At 37.2% G+C, this 14,811-nt stretch overlaps 1 long non-coding RNA gene across 1 annotated transcript; it reads left to right on the top strand.

Annotated features, from left to right (window-relative positions):
- Positions 1–4,940: 4,940 nt before the first annotated feature.
- Positions 4,941–13,228, top strand: LOC143690170 (uncharacterized). The gene is made up of 3 exons (XR_013179021.1): positions 4,941–5,030; positions 7,487–7,550; positions 13,108–13,228. It is a non-coding gene; the product is annotated as an uncharacterized LOC143690170 (long non-coding RNA).
- The last annotated feature ends 1,583 nt before the right edge of the window (positions 13,229–14,811 follow it).

Here is a 14,811-nt window from a genome sequence, read left to right on the forward strand (position 1 = left end):
ACATCTGTGATCAACCAAGGCATGTCTTTCACGATGAGATAATCCAATCAGTCAAAGGTTTTTAAGAGAAAGAGACTCTTTCACTGTTTCTTCAGCCAACAAGGCTCTCCTGTGGAGTCCATCCAGACCCTTCATTGGAGCCACCAGCTTCACAGCCTGCCCTACAGATTTTAGACTCTTCCATTCCCATGGTTGTGTGAGACACCTTTATAAATCTTATATTTATAGATATCTCCTGTTCATTCTGTTTCTCTAGAGAACCCTGACTAACACACATACTGTTGACAGCCCCTTGCAACAGGAAAAAATTAGAATGGACAAAGCCCAAATAAACCTAAAAAGTGGGAGAAATATCAAAGGAGAGGGTGAAGTTTTTTGAAGAAAATAGGGTTTAACAAATGAGTATGATTTGCTAAATCATTATATTGGTATGTCTTTTAGTCTTCAGTGTCTTGGAGAAGTTAGAAGTAAAAATTTTAAATTGTGGAATTATAACCCATACCAAACTCTGAAATCTGTTTTACAATTAATTGCTGTGTGCTTTGAAATTTATTTCTTTTTTGTATATATGTTATTTTTCACACACACACACACACACACACACACACACACACACACACACACACGAAAGTATTGGTAGAGTACCTTGAGGGACCTGAGAAAAAATATGAAACTGTTAAACTTCCCCATCTAAGAACCCTTGGTATGCTCTCAAATATTATAAGGACTCCCAAGAAAATAGGCCATACCCTTGGTTTGGGGGCTCACCTGTATGAGACATTTCTGTAGTGGAGAAGCTAAGACTATCTATAATTATACCTAACAGTTGTGTCCAGGAATCCTCTTTAGTTGCTCAGAGGTGGCCTTTCTTTAAGCCCAACTCTGCAAGGAAAATCATTACCTTCTCCTCTAAGGGGGACATGACATTCAGGGGTGATAAACTCCCTGACAATGTGGGACATGATTCCCAGAGAAGAACCTGGCCTTGGCACCATGGGATTGATAATGCCTTCTGGACCAAAAAGGGGAAAGAAAGGTAACAAAACAGGATATCGGTGGCTAAGAGAGTTCAAAGAGAGTTGAGAAGCTATTCTGGGGGCTACTCTTATGCAAGCTTCAGCTAGATACTGCTAATTGCTAATTGCTAATTGCCAACCCCCAACCAACATAATGCCTATTAACCCTAAAGAACACCTAGGGCTCTAATGGACAATCTACAAAAGTTCACCCACTAAGTTTACTTTCCCCAAACCCATTACCTCCAGAGGGCTCCTAGGCTAGATAAGCCCTGAAACCCAGGGGGGCAGCCTTTCCAAGAATGTCAGCTAGTTTCATCCCCCTATCCTATATCGTTGACATCCCTTTTCAACACGAAAAAGTTAGAAACGGCACAGCCCAAAGATCCTTATAGACTGGGAGAAAGATCAGAAAAGGAGGAGTTATAACAGAAAAGATCACTATATTGATATTTCTTTTAGTCTCCAGGTTTTTTGAGGAAAAACCTGAAACTGTGGAATAATAACCCATATCAAATAATGAAATCTGTTCTCTAGCTGCTTGTTGGAGTGTACTTTGAAAATGATTGCTTACTCTTTTTATCTATATATGTATGCTGCATTTCACAATAAAAAAATTTTTTTTAAAACTGGGTGAGCCTTCTAGACATGGGAAATATTTAAAAAAAAGGCTTGTTCTTGACCAAAGGAGGAAGAGTGAAATGAGATTGTCAATGGCTGAGAGATTCCAAACAGAGTCGAGAGGTTATCCTGGAGGTTATTCTTATGCATTAAGTAGATATCACCTTGTTGTTCAAGACGTAGTGGAGAGGCTGGAGGGAACTGCCTGAAAATGTAGAGCTGTGTTCTAGTAGCCATGTTTCTTGATGATGATTGAACAATGATATAGCTTTCACAATGAGACTCTGTGAATGTGAAAACCTTGTGTCTGATGCTTCTTTTAGCTACTTTATCAACAGAAGAGTAGAACATATGAAATAAAAATAAATAATAGGGGGAACAAATGTTAAATTTAGTTTGAAATGCTAGTGGTAAATGAAAGCGAGGGGTAAGGGGTATGGTATGTATAATCTTTTTTTTCTCTATTATCGTTTTATTTCTTTTTCTGTTGTCTTTTTATTTCTTTTTCTAAATTGATGCAAATAAATGTTCTAAGAAATGATGAATATGCAACTATGTGATGGCATTAAGAATTACTGATTGAATATGTAGAATGGAATGATATCTTAATGTTTTGTTTGTTAATTTTTTTAAATTAATAAAAAAAGTTTAAAAAAGATATAATCAAAACAAATTTTAAGAACTATAATTAAAAATTCTATTTTTTAATTAAAAAATAAATAAATAAATAAAGGCTTGAAGAATGAAAGAACATGGAATATTCAAGGAAATGTAAGTAGGCATATAAGGCAGTATTTCCCAAACTGTATCCCATGCAATCATGTTCGTAGTTGTTCCTTGGGGAAAAGGGTACCATGGACAAAAAGTTTGAAAAATTGCTAAAATATCTTAAAACAGTTTTTCTTTTTAAATTTGTTTGTTTGGTTTGGTTTATTCATTGCATGATTATCTTAATATGTCAGGGTACTTTCTCACTTATTAAAATGGAGTTATAGGGTGTTCAGTTGTCCAGATTTCTTTGTCCAAATGGTACATCTAGTTGGGAAATGCTGAGAGAGACCACAGGATGTTTATGAGGGAGTGGTCAGAAGTGAGGCTAGTGAAGGGTAGGAAGTAAAACTAGCATTCATGCTAAGTATTTATAGATACAGGAGAAATTTGAAGAATTCATTAAAAATGATGACCCACTTGACCAGATGTGCATTTTAGTTAGTCATTGGAAGCAGAGTGGCTGATACGCTGGGAGCAATTGCTCAAGAAAATAATTTGTTCATTATTTATTCCTTCCTTCATTCATTAATTCATTCACACTAACCTGTATTAAGTGCCTACAATGAGCAAAGCACTGTTACAAGATGCTGAGGAGGTAAGAAGTGAATGATGTTCTGACCTAGGTCAGTGAAGATAAAAGGAAGGGAAAGTTGGTAGAAGTATATGGGAAATAGAATTATGAAAGAGACTTGGTCACTGCATGAAGTGATGGTGAAAATGAGGAAGGGGAATTGCTAATGACTACCAGGCTTCTGGATTGTCTTCTGGGGAGAAGGGTGTGCCATTCACCAAGATGGAGGTACAGAAAGAAAAGCTGTTGTGAGTAGTAATGAGCAGGAGATGAGAATAACGGGTGTAGTTTTCACTGTGCTGCTTTTGAGGTGATCTTGGGGCATCTAAGTAGAGATATCCTAAAGCCAGTTTAGTATATAAGAGAGGTTTTAACTGAAGACCTAGGCTAGGGAACCATTTATATATTGTTTTTATTTGAAAAAATAGTGATGATCAAAGTGAGAAAAGAAGCAGATCAAGAATAATATCTTGGAACAGATGATAAAACCAAAAAGAACTCAGAGAGGTAGATGGCAAAACAAGAAGAGAAGGGCCACCCGGTTAAAGAAAGTGTGCATCCTATTAATGGCAGCATATGCTGACCTTGAACATTATTCACCAAGGAAGAGGGGCCAAGAAGGAATTTAAAACCTAAAATCAAGTCTGCTTACTGGAATGGGAGTGGAGAAGTTACCTCATGGAGCAATAGCTTTCTTTTACAATGGGGAAGAGTTGCTCACCTTCTTGATGGGTGCAGAAGAAACTAAAAAAACCCCAAGAGCCCAAACTAGACAAGAGCAAGGACAACAAAAGCAAAACCTTGTAATTTCAGAATTCTGAGCAGAATGGTTCACCTTTCATAGGGCTGGAGACTTTATCTTTGGGGCAGTCCATCCCTATGTGTTTTCTTTTATATGCAAATGAAGAGAAAGATTCTTTTCTGGAATGGGGAAGTTTGAGCTCCAATCAGCCAAAAGGTTTGAAAAGATAATGTAGAATATCCTTTAAACAGTGGACAGAGATGCATTTTTGCAGATAATGTTTACTTATTTAGGAGGTAGAGAGGAAACTGTATTAGTGGTGAAAAGCCCAAGGTTTTAATCCAAGTTCTCAGGACACAAATCCTGCCTCCACCCCTTACAAACGGTTGACTGAAAATTTCCTTAATCTTTTTTATGCCTCAGGTTGTTTATCTATAAATTTGTGTTAATAAGAGCATATGACTCAGAATTTTAGTAGAATTAAATTAAATCACATAGGGCATGGCTCATAGGAAGCACTCAATAAACATTGGCTCATATTATGACTGTGTGTAGACATATCTCTTCTCAATTTGGGTTTGGACTTCCCTTTAAACAGATTTTTAAGTTATTGTTGCTCTTGAAAAGATTTTATCACTATTGTTGCTAAAAGAAAAATGAGCTAATGAAGGAGGAGCTACTCACATGGAGAGAAGATACTAGTGGTCAAGAGTTAGCAAAAGTGACAAGTACAAACAGGATGGACTCACGAAACACGGAAGTATTCCCGGGAGAGTGTCAGAATTCACTGGAAAGAGGATCAAGTAAAAGTTTGCATTTCCCATAAGCATGTAGGGAATTTGTGATTTAGATGTCTTGTCATTATAATGTAATTTTAGGAGCCATGTTAGACATGGGGCTGACATACCAGTTATACATAGAGCAGGCAGGACACACCTTTCTTTAGATCTTCGGTGGAGGAAAATAAGTCACTGGGCCTCTGAAGGAAAGATATGGTTACAGTATGCAGGAAAGAATGTTTCATAGCATGATTGCCATCTCTCTGATACTTCCAAAAAGACTGACAGAAATAAGTCAGGCCAGAAATGAAAGTGTGCTCTTTAATTCTGTTATTGGATATTAAGCAGATGATGACTAATCACCTATCCTCATCTCTGTTTTTAAGCCAAATGAAAAGCTTTTGAAATTACCCAGGAGAGCTTTGGGGCTCTGTATTCATGTAATGATGTGGAGTTTGCCTCTGAGATACAGAACTGATGAGCTCCTGCAGTTTGAACTTCTGAGACAGCTCTTGAGGCCAAGATTCCTGGTTTGTAACCTAATTCTTTTGTTTGAAAATCTAGATCACGTCCTTTTATTTGCTAAAAACTTCATGTCTTTGAGTATGTGTCATGCTTATAACATTTTCCACTTTTTCCCTCTAAGTTTAGTCAATGGGTTGGTAACCGACTTAAAAGGAATTTTTTTCTGGAGCATTAGAAAAAAATCCTTAAAAGTTTTGCCATCTGTTTTCTGACTCACTTAGAAAACTAAGTGAAGATATGCAAACCTTTCTCATAAAACCGATAGCATAGCAGCAGCTGTACTCTCAGACGTGGTGGTGCCTGTTTCATCACATGGGTCTCTCAGTTTCTAGAACACTGGGGTTCCAGTCTCAACTCTGATTATGATTCTCAGCTTGACAATGGATGGATGGTATGATTTAGTGCTATTTTGTGAGTTTTGCTTTGATGAATTCAGTTCTCATAGGTATGCCTCAGGGGCATCTAGAAATATGTTGTCATAGCTAGTAGAAAGATGTGGGCGGGAGCACGGTGTTCAAGAACCTAATCTGTAAAGCATTTTGATCTGTTTTTGGTACATTTTGTGTCCTTGAAGTGTTATTGTTGTTTTCCATTAACAAATGTCTTCTATTTTAGTAGTAATTTGACATTCAAAGGTAAAAATCCACTCTCTAGGATCCAGACAGAAGTTAACCAAGTGCCTACTTTAAGACAAGAGACCCCATTTATAATTTCTGAGCCCCACTATTTTATGTTTAAGATTTAGCAAATGATGCTTGGCAAACCCTTTCCCATAATTTCTAACTATTAAAATGTCATTTCTGTGAGCTATATATTTTTTATTTTTACTTTGCATTGGGGGTTTCAGATTTATGTTTGATATCCTGGAAATATAAAGGTTTTCACAATTTAGAAATACAGCCTGCTTCATGCAGAGGGAAAAATTCAATACCATAGAGATGCCGTCAGATGCCTATTACATAAGTAGATTAGGAAAAGATCTGGATAAAGTTTGCAGTACCATAAAAAGCTGGTGCCTCACCAGCACGTGCCTCACCATGGTAGTTAATATTTGTTTAGCAACAGAAATGGACTCTGCTAAACTTAAGCAAAAGGAAAAAAATGGAACACAGTGGAAGGAAATTAGAGAATCACGAAGACATAAAGGAAGAATCAAAAATGAAACTATGGTAGAACATATGAAGGCAGCTTGAGGAACCTCAACATTCAAGGCCCATGGACTTTTTCTTCAAGGAGCTCTTGAACATGATTGAATTGTATTGACGTCAGTCCTCATGTCTTTCATCCTCCACACCCCAAACTCCTAGGACTGAGTTTGTGATGGTCCCACTCTGGTCAGCTGCATACTCCTATGGTAATTAGGGCAAGATTCCAGGACACAGACTCTAAACCTGCATCCATAAACTTGGGTCCTCTAAGAAGCAGATGCCAAGATAGGATTAGAGAGCAAGAAGTTTACTAGGAAAGTCATTTCCTTTGCTGGTGTGTGCCATGCTGCAGGTCTAACCCCTGTGACAGAGAGAAGGAAGGAACAAAGGCTGGATTGGTAGAATAGTAGACTGCAGCACAAAGAAAGTTTTGGCCAAGCTGTGGAGAGTCTTTGAGTCAGTCTCCCATCAGATTTGCAATCTTGCAAGGATGAGCCTGGCAGGATCCTTGCCAAACTCAGCCACTGGCTGAGGGTAGTCTATGAAAAGTATAGCCTCAGTGAATGTTGTGTGGGCTTAGTGTAGCAGCTGCATCCATCCATCAATTACATCTCTAACAGCAGGAACTCTGAGCAGTACGTCTCTGTGGCTGCCACAGAGCTCTCCCCCAAGAAGAGAGATCACAATGAACTGGGAAGTCAAACCAAGAGAGGATTTCCGCATTAACTCCTGAGTTGAACTCCTGAGAATAAAATGATGCATTTGTTTGGAGCTTTATTGCTACCAAGATATGGGTCTGATTATACCTGGTAATTCCTAAATTCCTACAATAAACATTCAGTTTTGCCTAATCTTATTTTGTCACATTCTATTTTAATTCCTACACAAGTGAAGTAAAGGTGAGTCAAATGTTTTCTATAGTACCATCGAAAAGTCGTCCTTTGGGCATTGATTCGTAAAGTGACTGGTCTTAGTTTGTTTTGCTAATATGTGCACACCTTACTCACTGGTTTCCTTTACTTTTTTATTAACCTGGAACCATGTCTTTAGAGTAAGACTTTGGCTGCTATTTCAACAACAGGCAGAACATGACTTTAGAGTCAAAAACTACATTTCTTGCAGGGAAGAAAACAAGAGCTGGCAGAAGGAAGGATTGAGAAACGTATATATTGACGGGAAGAAGAGACCCTCTTTGGGCAGCATTCCAAGGAGAATTTCCCTTCTCTGTCATACACATTGTTTTGTGCCTTTCTCTTCCACAAAAGCCTCAGAATTTATTTAAATTATAATTGTGACTTTTTTTTTCTTAGCAGGTCACTTAAAGAGCCAAATAAGCTTCATTTCTGCCTACTCTGCCTACTTCACTTCTATCTAAGAGTAAGTGTCTTAGTTTGCCAGGGCTGCTGTAACAAAGTACCTACGCCAGTTGGAAGCTATTAAGTACCCTCAGAAAAGCCATGTCCTTTAATCCTCATTCAGTATTGCTGGGTGGGATCATTGTGATTGTTTCCATGGAGATGTGACCTACCCAATTGTGGGTGGCAACTTTTGATTAGATGGTTTCCATGGAGATATATCTCCACCCATTCAAGGTGGGGCTGCTTACTGGAGTCCTTTAAGAGGGAACTATTTTGGAAAAAGCTTTAGAGCTACCAGAACCAATAGGACAGAGCCCTGGAGAAGCCATTGAGAAAGCCTGGAGAGAAAACTAGCAGATGTTGACATGTGCCCTTCCAGCTGAGCGAGAGACCCCAAATATCATCAGCCTTCTTGAGCCAAGGTATCTTTTTCTGGATGCCTTAATTTGAACATTTTTATAGCCTTGCCTTAATTTGGACAGTTTCATGGCCTTAGAACTGCAAACTTTAAACTTAATAAATTCCCCCTTTAAAAAGCCATTCTTTTTCTGGTATATTGCATTTCAGTAGCTTTTACAAAGTAAAACAGTGCCACAGACTAGGTGGCTTAAACAACAGAAACATTGTTTCATGGTTTTGAGGGAAAGAAGTGAAAAATCAAGGTGTTGGCAGGGCTCTGCTTCCTCTGAATTCTGTAGTGTTCTGTAGTGGATTGCCACTGAATCATTACTCAATCTCTGTCAATATCACATGACCATCTCTCTCTCTCTTTCTGAATCAGTTGTCAGTTGTCTGTGTCTCTTACTTAAGTTTACTCTCTGCATATTAGATTGGGATTCATCCTAATCCAGTTTGACCTCATCTTAATTAATGATTTCTTCAAAGATCCTATTTATAAGTGAGTTCACACTCACCACACCAGAGATTACAAATTGATTATGTCTTTTTGGGGGGCACAGTTCAATCCATAACAGTAAGGTAAAGAAGATCACATGAAATTACTCTACAGTTTTATCTCTAACGCTTTCCCTCTCTCCATTATATCTAGTGTCTCCTCTGTTTATGCTTTCCTTCTGATTTGTTCTGAAATGTTTTCCTTCATAGCTCCTAGTTCCTCTTTTGTGAACATATCACAGGGAATTTAATAAATGCAACTTGCTAGTCAATAGAATGATTCTTCCTTAAGGTCTTAAATTTCATTGCAGATGTTTGTAGAATCCTGGGTAAAAACAATATGAATGAAATAAAATCCTTATCTGACTATATAAGTTATGATAAGTGATATTAGTTGCTATAAAAAACAACCCCCAAATCTCAGCAACTTAGCATTCAGTATGGAGTTTTCTAATCAGGTGGTTATGCAGCAGTGACTACAAACAGTCACTCAGGGACCCCAGCTATTTCCATGTTGTGTCTCCACTACATTGAGTTTTCAAAGTCACCTTGGCATCACCCAATAGCAGATAGGAAGAAAACAATGAGAAAGGAAAATTACAAATAGGAAATTTTCCTCAGCCTTGCTGAAAAATGGCTTACATCATTTCTGCATATAGCCCACTTGCCATAACCCATCATGCAACCAACGAAACCGCTAGGGAGACTTGTAAATGTCATTTCATAAATGCTAACATCTCTACCAGGTTCATTAATAGAAACTTAGAGATAAATTACTGCATCTCCTAGAAAATGGCTATCCTTTTTTTCTAACAACAAGTAGTTAATCTTTTTATTATCTCCTTATATCCATACGGTATCCAAGAACAGAACAGATATTCATAACTCAAAAGGTAATTATTAAAGCTCCTACTATGTGCCAGGCACTATGCTGGGTGAAGTTATAAAGTAAGATTTGATCTGTACCTTCAAAGTGTTACAGTCAGGTCAAAGAGAGTAAAAATGCAGTCAACTATTAAAATAGAAAGGGTGCTATGATGGACCCAGGAAATTAGGGAAGGGTTCTGAAAGACGTGGAGCTTTAAATTTAAATTCTCACATTTAAAAAGAATGCAGATGGGTAAAGGGCAATTCAGGAAGAAACAACACTGTGTGAAGGCAGATGTAACACAGCACCATAGGTGAAAGTGTCAAGAACTTCATTTCCTCAGGTGAAGTTAGTCAGAAAAGTGAGTGTGGGGATGATGCTAAAGGAAATGGCACTGACCAGATCATGAAGAGCACTTAGGGCTGAGCTGTAGGCTTTGATATGCTTGACAATCAAGTGAAGGATTTTAAGGGAGTGATATAATCAACTTTTCAATTGATGACAATTTCACCCATGAAAAAATAATAGATTAAATATCATATGGATGTTATATATTGTGGCCCTGTGCATACTGAAAATGATGCTCCTGTTAATCACTTGAGGGCATGTTTATCAAGTCAGCAACCCTCTCTGCACTATAGATATGTAACTGCTATGCTTATTTTCAAACATTGCTGCCATTTTTAAAAGTCCTTCATCTGTGATTCAGACAGGCTTTAGCTTGATGGTTGTCTTAAAAAAGAACTTCCTCATTTTAGGCTGTTAAGGGCCAATCTGGCATGTCTTTCATTCATTAAGTCTGTAAAACATGTTTATTAAGAATTTATTTTGTGCCAGGAAATTGTTAGGAACTGGGCAGGGAAGGAGGAGAGTGTTACAAAGACAGGCAGAGGGGCATGGTAGGGAGGGGAAAGCTCAGGCTCTGAAGCTGGAGAGGGTTTTACTCTGAACAAATTATGCAACCCCTCAGAAACAGTTTTTCTCAACTGTAAAGTGGGGAAAATAATATCTACTTTACAGTGCTTTGGACTTCAATAAGGTAATATCTGTAAAACACTTAAAAGTGGTCAGAAAATGGGGCTGCAGTACATGACACAGACTCTTTGTCTTCTATGGGGAAGACATCACTAATTGGTCATGACACAATTTCCTGCTGAGTCCAGACACAGCTTGCACTGGTACTAATGTAAAAGTAATTACATTATAAGACAGTATCTGAGTCATGCTTCATGGATGATCAGTCATGGCAAGGATTTCAGAGGTGATAAATTACTATAGCTGCAGTAATCAGGAAAGAAAGACTTTGTACAGGAGGAAAGTTTGAGTAAACCCATGAGATGTTGGTAGTATTTATTTGATTTCCACATTAAGACCACATTTTTAAGCTTGGCTTCAATGCAAATGTAAGACTGTTTCTTTGATTCTTCCCAAATCTGGTTTGCTTTACACTAGTTTTTCATACAAAAGGTGCTCTCCATTCTCCATCTTAAGCTAGCCTGGTAGAACTATATAGCAATATAATAAACATCAATTGAGATGTGATCCAAGACCCCCATGGAAGACCTGTTACAGAGATCTCACTTACTTCCCTAGAGCAGGGGTAGTGAATAGGATTTCTCATGCAAAGCAACTCTGAGCAATTAGTACCAGTTGCTTGCAGTGCTGCATTGACAAGGAGTCTGAAATTCTGGGCTCCACAGGAATTTGGACCAGTGATGTCTGACATGAACAAGAAATGGAGTGAAATCACATGGAATAGTTATTTGTTCTGTGTAGGACTTTGGAGACCTTCTATATATGCTTCCCATTTAAAGGAGGAATCTGATATCCAGAAAAATCACCTCTCGATAAAAGAAATTTCTAAAGGAAGAGTTTGATTAATCGCAAAGCCCTGGTTTCAAGCAGTTGAATCAAGTCAGTGTTATTGTGCATGATATCTTATTTCACAATCCTCACCAGCAGACCCAACAGACATATTTCATGAAGCAGGCCCTGGAGTTGATCCTTTATTTTCTATTTTTATTTGTCCACTGCTCTATTGAGGCATAATTTAATTTCAGTAAAATCCACCCATGTAAATTGTACAGTTTGATGAACTTCTGCAATTGTATACTGTCATGTAGACGAGTTCAAAGTCAAGACATAAACATTTCCATCATCCACCAAATTCCCTTATTCCTTTTTGTAGTTGATACCCTTCCCTGAGTATCAGCCCACAGATAACCACCAATCCACTTTCTATCACTGTAATTTTGCCTGTTACAGAATTTTAGATGAATGAAATCTTTGATATTTGAGATTCACCTATTATGTTGTGTGTCAATATTCTGTTCTTTTAATTGCTAAGTAGTTTTCTATAGTATGAATATTCCACAGGTTGCCTATTAAACAGTTGATAGAGTTTTGGTTGTTTTTATTTTTGGGTTATTATGAATAAAGTTGCTGTAAACATTCATGTGTGGACATTTCTGTTGTAGACATAACTGTTCATCATCCTAAGTAAATGCCAAGGAGTAGGATTGGTCAGTGATATATAGGTATATATTTAACTTTATAAGAAGTGGTAAAATTTTCCAAAGTGGCTGTACCAGTTTTATATTCCCAACAGCACTGTGTAAGAGTTATAACTGCTTCACATCTTTATCAAAACGTGGTGTTGTCAGAGTTTTTAGTTTAACTTATTCTACTAGGTATGTGTTAGTTCTTCACTGTGGTTTTAATTTGTATTTTCCTGATAAATACTTACATTGAACATCTTTTCACTTGCTTTTTGGCTATTTGTATATCTTCTCCTATAAAGCATCCATTCAAATGTTTTGTTCATTTTTGTAATGGAATCATTTATTTTCTTATTACTGAGTTATAAGAGTTCATTATATACTGTTTATAAGCCCTATGTTTTGAAAATATTTTCTGCTACTCTATAGCTTGCTTTTAAGTGGCTTTAGCTGCATTTTCAAAGAATGAAATTTTAAAATTTTGTTGAAGACCATTTCATCAATTTTTATACTCTTTTCACACTTCTCTGTTTCTGTTTAAGAAATCTTTTTGTAACGCAATTTTTAAAAAAATCTGTTTTCTTCTAGGAGTTTTATGATCTCATCTCTTTCATTTATGTCTATGACATAATTTTGAGCTAATTTTGGTGTATATTGGGAGATAAGGGTTAAGGTTCTCTTTTGTGCATGCAGATATCTATTAGCTCCAGCACTATTAGTTGAAAAGACTATTATTTTTTTCCCATTAAATACCTCAAAATCTTGGCAAATGTCAATCGATCATATTAGCGTCGATTTAATTTTGAGCTCTCTATTCTATTACAATGATGATATATATCTACCCTTACACTAATATTACACTGTCTAGATTTCTATATCTTTATAGTGAGTCTTAAAATCATTTGGTGTAGTCCTCCAACCATTCTAAGTCCTCAAAAATTATTTTAGCCACTGGAGAGTCATGGCTTTTCCATAGAAATCAGCTTGTCAGCACCTTCAGAAAAAGCAGGTAGGATTTTGATTATAATTACATTGAATCTATAGATCATTTGGGGACGAATTAAAATGTTAACAATATCGGACCTTCAAATTCTTGAGCATGGAATAATTCTTCATTCATTTAGGTCTTCTTTAATTTCTCTCAACAATGTCTTGCAATTTTCAGTGCATTTTGTTGAATTTATTTCTGACTTTTTAAAATCTTTGATGCCCTTGAAAATAAAGTTGTTCTAATTTCATTTACAATGGTTTCTTGCTAGAATATAAAATAAAATTGTATTGTTTACTGAATTTTTTTTTTCTTTTTGGATGGGCAGGCACCGGAATTGGACCTGGGTCTCCAGTATGGCAGGCAAGAATTCTGCCACTGATCCACCGTTGCACCACCCTGTTTATTGAATTTTTAAATTGTTACCTTGCAAAATTCACTTATTAGTTTTATTGTCTCTTTTAAAGATTGCTTAGAATTTTTTTTTGTATGTAATCATGTTGTCTCCAAAGAAACAGTTTTGTTCACTCTTTTCCAGTCTGCATGCCACTTCTTTTTCTTGCTTTACTTTAACTCTTGAAATACAATATTGAATAAGGGTTGTGAAAATGGGTAACCTTGTCTTATTCCAGTCTTGGGGAAGAGGGTATTCACTCTTATACCATTGTGTGAAATTAACTGTAGGTTCTTTGTAAATGCTATTTTCAATCAAGTTTAGAAGAAATTTCCTTTTATTGTTAATTTGCTGAGATATTTTATTTTAAATGAGTGCTCAATTTTGTCAGATTTTTTCTCAATCTGTTGAAATGATTGTATTAGTCAGGTTTCTCTAGAGAAACAGTACCAACAGGAGATATCTTTAAATATGAGATTTATAAAGATGTCTTATGCAACTGTGGTAATGGAATAGTCAAAAATCCACAGGGCAAACTGTGAAACTGGCGGCTTCAATGAAGGGTCCGAACTCCACAGGGGAGGTTCATTGGCTGAAGAAGCAGTGAAAAGGTCTCTCTTTGTCCTATAAAAGTCTCCAACCAATTAGATTATCTTCTTGATGGGAGACATGCCTTAGTTGATAGCAGATGTAATCAGCCATGGATACAATCAACTGACTAACAGTTGAAGACACCAGCCTCCTGGTTTATTAACCAGCCATGAAATATCCTTGCAGCAACTGTCAGGCCAGTGCTTGCCTGACCAGACAACTGGGCATCATCACTTGGCCAAGTTGACCCCAGAACCTAACCATCATAGTCCACCCCATGTCAACTTGGCAGCTATACATGTCACCTTGAAGCACACTTGATTTCCAAATAGAACATAATAACAGACATATTTTTCACCTGACAATACCCAACTGTCCTATGTGTAACTGGAAGCACATGACATCTCTCCAGAACATGGTACATGTCCTTAGGTAACATTCACTCTTAAACCTCATATCTTATTACTCAAATACTGTAAATGATCAGTACAGTGTATGTCATATGATAAGAGGAAAATAATATATTTATTTATGTACAAATACAGATATACTCGTAACAAAACAGGGAGAAAATAGTCATACAATCACAGTCCCCATTTCTGTAAGTAGTCACATGGCCATAGTTCATATTTATTACTACCTTGTTCTACTACCCATTCCATGTTCCCTTTCTCCTCAGCAAGCACCTTAGCTGACTGTGTTTTTTTGCCAGGTAGAGTGAACCAAACCTTCATTCCTGAAGTTTCTGGGCCATTGATAGTCCTTCCTGGGTTGTTGCAGCTTTCCAGAACTTAAATCACAGGATATGGTAGTACTAAGAGACATCCTAGGGGATCTCCTGTATTCTAGGAAAACTCTTCATTACCTCTGTGTGTAATTGCAGTCCTATTTCCCCTTGATAGTCAGGATTAATCACCTCAGACAGTACAGTAATCCCCTTTTGTGCTTGCTGATTCAGTGGCATGAGAAACCCGAAGTGGTCAGGTGGGAGTCTTAGCTTCCAGGTCAGTGGAATCATTGTTGTGTCTCCTTGTAGGAACACTCCTC

This window comes from Tamandua tetradactyla, chromosome 7, assembly GCF_023851605.1.
Source record: "Tamandua tetradactyla isolate mTamTet1 chromosome 7, mTamTet1.pri, whole genome shotgun sequence".
Taxonomy (NCBI): domain Eukaryota; kingdom Metazoa; phylum Chordata; class Mammalia; order Pilosa; family Myrmecophagidae; genus Tamandua; species Tamandua tetradactyla.